Here is an 8,062-nt window from a genome sequence, read left to right as displayed (position 1 = left end):
CCCATGAAGTGATGGGACCAGATGCCATGAGCTTTGTTTTCTGAATGTTGAGCTTTAAGCCAACTTTTTCACTCTCCTCTTTCACTTTCATCAAGATGCTCTTTAGTTCTTCTTTACTTTCTTCCATAAGGGTGGTACATCTGCGTATCTGAGGTGATTGATATTTCTCCTGGCAATCTTGATCCCAGCTTGTGCTTCTTCCAGCCCAGAGTTTCTTATGATGTACTCTGCATAGAAGTTAAATAAGCATGGTGACAATATACAGCCTTGACGTACTCCTTTTCCTATTTGGAATCAGTTTGTTGTTCCATGTCCAGTTCTAACTGTTGCTTCCTGACCTGCATATAGGTTTCTCAAGAGGCAGGTTAGGTGGTCTGGTATTCCCATCTCTTTCAGAATTTTCCACAGTTTATTGTGAACCACACAGTCAAAGGCTTTGACATAGTCAATAAAGCAGAAATAGATGTTTTTCTGGAAATCTCTTGCTTTTTCGATGATCCAGCCAATGTTGGCAATTGGTTCTCTGGTTCCTCTGCCTCTTCTAAAACCAGCTTGAACATCTAGAAATTCTAGGTTCACGTACTGCTGAAGCCTGGTCTGGAGAATTTTGAGCATTACTTTACTAGTGTGTGAGATGAGTGCAATTGTGTGGTAGTTTGAGCATTCTTTGGCATTGCCTTTCTTTGGGATTGGGATGAACACTGACCTTTTCCAGTAGCTAATAGTTAATAAGTCAACAAAAGAGCTATAACAGATTTATTTTTAAAAGTCACTTAATCCAAAAATAGGTGGACAAATAGTAACAAAAAGGAATAAACAATTGCTACAAATAGGAAATAAAAGCAAGGTAGATTTGACTAAGTTATGTTAAATAATCACATTAAGTGAAAATGGTCAAAGTACTCCCTTTTCTTTAACTGCCAATAACTGAAAGACTTATTTTATATCCTCCTAACATATTTGGACTCTTAAATTTTTTTTTAACTTTTTATGAAATTTTCATTTATAAGTGCATTTTTTGTTACTTAGAGCATTACAAATTCATGATAGACACAGTGCTATTGATTGAACTGTTCATTTGTTTACATTTTCATAAACATACAGTAGGATACTTGTTGATGTACATGCTATGAATTTTAATCCAAGTATAGACTTATATTGTTATTCATTTGCACTGTCATATCCGACTCTTTCAACTCCATGGACTGCAGCATGCCAGGCTTCCCTGTCCTTCACCATCTCCTGGAGCTTCCTCAAACTCATGTCTATTGAGGCAGTGATTCCATCCAACTATCTGTGTCATCCTCTGTCATCCCCTTCTCCTGCCTTCAATCTTTCCTAGAATCACGGGCTTTTCTAATGAGTCAGCTCTTCACATTAGGTGGCCAAAGTATTAGAGTGTCAACTTCAGCATCAGTCCTTCTGAAGACCTCAGTAGCACTCTCATTTCTCAGCATCTGTTAAAATAGGAAGTTTTATATGCACATTATTAATATAAATATGTTTTTACCTGTTATCTCTTTGTATATTATACTTTTATCTATTTATTATACTTAAGTCTAGATTTAACTGGCTTTTTATATTTAACACATCAAAATTTGTATAACGAATCTGTTTATTTGTTTCAGAATTATCTCTCTCCTAGGTTCTGTTATCCAGGAAATGAGCAATTCTGTCCATATTATTGACCCATGTTCAATATACTTTTTCACAATAAATACCTAGCAGTAGTATAAATGAGTAGCTTAGTTACTGTTAGACAATTTCACCATTAAGAGAACCCACAGCTTCTTGGTGGAGTATAATATGTGTTAAATCACTTCAGTTGTGTCTGGTTCTTTACAACCATATGGACCACAGCCCGCCAGGGTCCTCTGTTCATGGGATTCTTCAGGCAAGAATACTGGAGTCAGTTGCTATGCCCTCTTCCAGGGGATCTTTACAACCCAGGAATTGAACTGGCATCTCTCATGTCTTCTGTATTGGTAGGTGTGTTCTTTACTAGTGCCATATGGGCTGTTGAGTTCAGTTCAGTCGCTCAGTCGTCTCCGACTCTTTGTGACCCCATGAATCGCAGCACGCCAGGCCTCCCTGTCCATCACCAACTCCCAGAGTTCACTCAGACTCACATCCATAGAGTCAGTGATGCCATCCAGCCATCTCATCCTCTGTCGTCCCCTTCTCTTCCTGCCCCCAATCCCTCCCAGCATCAGAGTTTTTTCCAGTGAGTCAACTTTTTGCATGAGATGGCCAAAGTACTGGAGTTTCAGCTTTAGCATCATTCCTTCCAAAGAAATCCCAGGGCTGATCTCCTTTAGAATGGACCGGTTGGATCTCCTTGCTGTCCAAGGGACTCTCAAGAGTCTTCTCCAACACCACAGTTCAAAAGCATCAATTCTTTGGTGCTCAGCCTTCTTCACAGTCCAACTCTCACATCCATACATGACCACTGGGAAAACCATAGCCTTGACTAGAGGGACCTTTGTTAGCAAAGTAATGTCTCTGCTTTTCAATATGCTGCCTAGGTTGGTCATAACAGTATATATTTAAATAGATACTTTTCTGAAAGTGTAGTTTAGTAGTTTTGTAGCTTATTCCTTGCAAGGATATAAAGAACCTTGTTTCTTTTCAATGTTGGACAGTTTATCTTGTATATATATAAACTATTTTTAGATCTGTAGTAGTTTCGCAGGCCTAATCTATGTTATCTCTCAGGATTCACATCTCAGTTTTCTAACTCTGTTTAATAATCACCAGGTGAAGTGTAGTAATAATTACAGTCTCTTTCACTATCAGAATTGTTTTCTCTGTTACAGCACTTTACCTCTGGGAACATAGTAAATGTTGCCTGCCCCCCTCCCCTCTTTTCCCCCTGGTATCTACAGTGGAGAAGTAGCAGTAGAAGAATGGAGGCAATATACTACCATTTCAAAAAACACCTTCTGTCTTCTGTGAAAGATGGTTTATTTGTTAGATATAGGGACTGTACCTTTGGTACTATGGGCATACTTCAGTGAATAGGGCAGGATCATTCTATTCATCCAAGTGGGTGAGATTCCTTTGCTCACTGAGGTGAGGTTTGGATGTGCCACTTGTGGCTTTTGTCAATTTAGTTGCATCATCCTTTTTTATTATTATTATTTTGTTATTTTTATTCTTGGTGTAATTGTCTTAATCCCAACCTCTACATATTCAGATTTGTGTGGATATTGAAAGGATTTGAATGAACTCTGACTACAGTTTTATAGTAGGAAACAAATCAATAAATTCTGTGATTTTTTTAAACAGGGAATTGATGTCCCAAAAGTTGATTCAGGTAATAGAGTGAACAATTTATTGAGGAGATAGGAAAAATGTGACAAAAACTAGTGTCTTGTTCCATGAGTCTATTGTTATTGATTAAGGTTTATCTGCAAGCTATATATCTGCACCCCATGAATGACAGGACACAACTTTAGCCTGATATATTTTATTATTTCATGTTGATTAGTATCCAAAATCTCTGGTCTCAAAATCCTGAGATGACAATTTGATTGAAACCATTGCCTATCTACAAAGATGGCACTGGTCGCTACTTTACTGACTCTCTTTCTTCACTCTTGGATTAAAATTTTGTTCTCACTATTTCATTTCTAGGTGCTTCATACCAGCATCACATTTGCCCTGACCTTCATGCCTCTCCATATTAGTATTGTTCTCATAAGGTTGGGGAAGATAGCTTAGAATATTTTTGACAAGATTTCTCCAACAACAAAACATAAGGACCTAGGCAAAAACATCCTAAATGTTTCATAATATAAACCTGACAGTGATGGAACTGCAGATATGCAGATGACACCACCCATGGCAGAAAGTGAAGAGGAACTCAAAAGCCTCTTGATGAAAGTGAAAGTGGAGAGTGAAAAAATTGGCGTAAAGCTCAACATTCAGAAAACGAAGATCATGGCATCTGGTCCCATCACTTCATGGGAAATAGATGGGGAAACAGTGGAAACAGTGTCAGACTTTATTTTTGGGAACTCCAAAATCATTGCAGATGGTGACTGTAGCCATGAAATTAAAAGACGCTTACTCCTTGGAAGGAAAGTTATGATCAACCTAGATAGCATATTCAAAAGCAGAGACATTACCTTGCCAACAAAGGTCCCTCTAGTCAAGGCTATGGTTTTTCCAGTGGTCATGTGTGAATGTGAGAGTTGGACTGTGAAGAAAGCTGAGCACTAAAGAATTGATGCTTTTGAAGTGTGGTGTTGGAGAAGACTCTTGAGAGTCCCTTGGACAGCAAGGCGATCGCACCAGTCCATTCTGAAGGAGATCAGCCCTGGGATTTCTTTGGAAGGAATGATGCTAAAGCTGAAACTCCAGTACCACCTCATGCGAAGAGTTGACTCATTGGAAAAGACTCTGATGCTGGGAGGGACTGAGGACAGGAGGAGAATGGACGGCAGAGAATGAGATGGCTGAATGGCATCACTGACTCGATGGACATGAGTCTGAATGAACTCCAGGAGTTGGTGATGGACAGGGAGGCCTGGCATGCTGGGATTCATGGGGTCACAAAGAGTCTGACATGACTGAGTGACTGAACTAAACTGAACTGAAATCTAGATGTGTATACTCAGTCACTCAGTCATCTCCAACTCCTTGTGACCCCATGGACTGTAGCCAGCCAGACTCCTCTGTCTATGGAGTTTCCCAGACAATCATACTGGAGTGGCATGGCCATTTTCTTTTCTGGGGATCTGCTTGCCTGGAAAATCCCATAGGCGGAGGAGCCTGGTAGGCTGCAGTCCATAGGGTCGCGAAGAGTCGGACACGACTGAGCGACTTCACTTTTCACTTTTCACTTTCATGCATTGGAGAAGGAAATGGCAACCCACTCCAGTGTTCTTGCCTGGAGAAACCCAGGGATGGGGAAGCCTGGTGGGCTGCAGTCTATGGGGTCACACAGAGTCGGACACAACTGAAGCGACTTAGCAGCAGCAGCAGCCCTACCCAAGGGTTTAACCCATGTCACCTGCACTAGTAGGCAGATTCTTTACCACTGAGGCACCTGGGAAGCCCAATGTAAAGTATTTTGAATTAATAATTAGCTGGACTTTGTGAAAGATCTACTAGGGGCAAGAATTAAAATATTTAACTGAAACCTCACACTTGATATAATGGCCTTCATTAAAATGTCTAGAGTTATACATAATAAAGAAGGAGTAGAGAAAATAATGGGAATGTAAATTGGTGCAGCCACTGTGGTGAAGAGTATGGAGGTTCGTCAAAAAAACTTTGAGTGATTTTGGCTAATATAATGTCCTTGAAGTGAAATATTGTGTCAGTTACAAGAAAGGCCCTGTAGCAATATCAAAATCCCTTGGAATTTGCACAAACTCTTAGAATAGCTGTCATGTGAACAAGCACAGATTAGCATATTGGTAAATGAGCAATATAGGTCACAACACTATCCCATGAAACAGCATCTAGCCAACCTCCAGACTGAAGTATGAGCTCTCTTAGATCACCAAGCCTGACAAGCTAATAACACACATAAACATACCAGATTCCCTGAGAGCTCAGTTGGTGAACAATCTTCTTGCAATGCAGGAGGCCCGGCTTTGATTCCTGGGTCATGAAGATTCACTGGAGAGGGGACAGGCTACCCACTTCAGTATTCTTGGGTTTCCCTTGTGGCTAAGCTCGTAAAGAATCGCTGCAGTGCGGGAGACCTGTGTTCGATCCCTGGGTTGGGAGGATCCCCTGGAGGAGGGAAAGGCTACCGTCTCCAGTATTCTGGCCTGGAGAATTCCATGAGATCGCAAACATGGAGAAGTCCATGGGATCGCAGAGTCGGACATGACTGAAAGACTTTCACAAACATACTAGCGAAGATCAGTCACCTCTGAATCAGATCATCAGAACTGCCTGAGTGACCTATGTAACTGTGATCCATACAATAAACAGCTGTTTTTAACTCATAAAAAAAAAAAAAACTATAAATAGAGTTACCATATAATCCAGCAATCTCACTCCAGAACATACACTCAGAAAAAGTATAATTAGCAAAGATACATGCACTCCTATATTCATAGCAGCACTGTTCCAAGACAGGGAAACAACCTAAATGTGCTTAGTATAGAGTGAAATCTAATGCAAAGATCATTGTCATTATTCATAGACCATCAGCAGGGCATATATAGTGGTATTTGGCATCCAGTTTTGGATATGCTGCTGCTGCTGCTGCTGCTAAGTCGCTTCAGTCATGTCCGACTCTATGCGATCCCATAGACGGCAGCCCACCAGGCTTCCCGTCCCTGGGATTCTCCAGGCAAGAACATTGGAGTGGGTTGCCATTCCCTTCTCCAATGCATGAAAGTGAAAAGTGAAAGTAAAGTCATTCAGTCATGTCTGACTCTTAGCGACCCCATGGACTGCAGCCTACCAGGCTCCTCTATCCATGGGATTTTCCAGGCAAGAGTACTGGATTAGGGTGCCATTGACTTCTCCGTCTGTGAAACTTACCTGAGGCAAATAATACCAATACTAGATAAAAATTTAAAATATTCAAATTTCATATTATATTTTGTACCTTTTTGGTAAATCTTTTCAAAAGATGTATTTTGTGTAAAATGTTAAGTTTATTACCATCTCTTTGCTATGAGATGATCTAATTATCTTCTTAATGCCATACTAGCAATTTGTGTTTTTTCTATTTTTTTCTTGTCAAACAACCAAATTAATTGTATTGATTTTAAAGCCAATTTTGTATTTCCTTGATTTTTACTATCTTTGTTATTTGATCACTTCTCTTTTCTTTGAAATTGGCTTTGCATTTCTTTTTCTATCACATTAAGCTAGAAGCTTTGGTCTTAGAGACCTTAGGTCTCTAACACCTTTTTGTTTGTTTGCTTTTTACAGTCATAAGCTTAAAGCTAAGAATTTATCTTGAAGCACTGCTCTAGTTGCATCCCAGAAGTCTCATGTCTTATTATCATTCTCTCAGTACATGTAGCTAGAGAGTGAGGAAGAAATCATTTCTCAGAGAATGTTTAAGGTGATATGACAACATAGATTGACTAGAGGTTGGGTGGCAACATCAACATATACCTGTTAAAAAGCATTTTATAAACAGAAAACAGAGGATGCAGCTCTAAAGGACACTTAAATTGAAAGGAAGATGGCAGTATAAAGATAAGAAAGAAACAAAGAAATACCGTTCTTTCTCATGTTATTAACTCACCTAAAATTTTGTACCACAGTGTCTTTACAGAAATAGGCAATGTACTAATTTTTTTTTTCTAATTTTATTTTATTTTTAAACTTTACATAATTGTATTAGTTTTGCCAAACATCAAAATGAATCCGCCACAGGTATACATGTGTTCCCCATCCCGAACCCTCCTCCCTCCTCCCTCCCCATACCTTCCCTCTGGGCCGTCCCAGTGCACCAGCCCCAAGCATCCAGTATCGTGCATCGAACCTGGACTGGCAACTCGTTTCCTACATGATATTTCACATGTTTCATTGCCATTCTCCCAAATCTTCCCACCCTCTCCCTCTCCCACAGAGTCCATAAGACTGTTCTATACATCAGTGTCTCTTTTGCTGTCTCGTACACTGGGTTATTGTTACCGTCTTTCTAAATTCCATATATATGCGTTAGTATACTGTATTTATGTTTTTCCTTCTGGCTTACTTCACTCTGTATAATAGGCTCCAGTTTCATCCACCTCATTAGAACTGATTCAAATGTATTCTTTTTAATGGCTGAGTAATACTCCATTGTGTATATGTACCACAGCTTTCTTATCCATTCGTCTGCTGATGGACATCTAGGTTGCTTCCATGTCTTGGCTATTATAAACAGTGCTGCGATGAACATTGGGGTACATGTGTCTCTTTCCCTTCTGGTTTCCTCAGTGTGTATGCCCAGCAGTGGGGTTGCTGGATCATAAGGCAGTTCTATTTCCAGTTTTTTAAGGAATCTCCACACTGTTCTCCATAGTGGCTGTACTAGTTTGCATTCCCACCAACAGTGTAAGAGGGTTCCCTTTTCTCCACACCCTCTCCAGCA

The sequence above is a fragment of the Bison bison genome, unplaced genomic scaffold (assembly GCF_000754665.1).
Source record: "Bison bison bison isolate TAMUID 2011002044 unplaced genomic scaffold, Bison_UMD1.0 scf7180017864271, whole genome shotgun sequence".
NCBI lineage: Eukaryota > Metazoa > Chordata > Mammalia > Artiodactyla > Bovidae > Bison > Bison bison.
The sequence above is the reverse complement of the archived record's forward strand: the minus strand, read 5'-3'. Positions refer to the sequence as shown.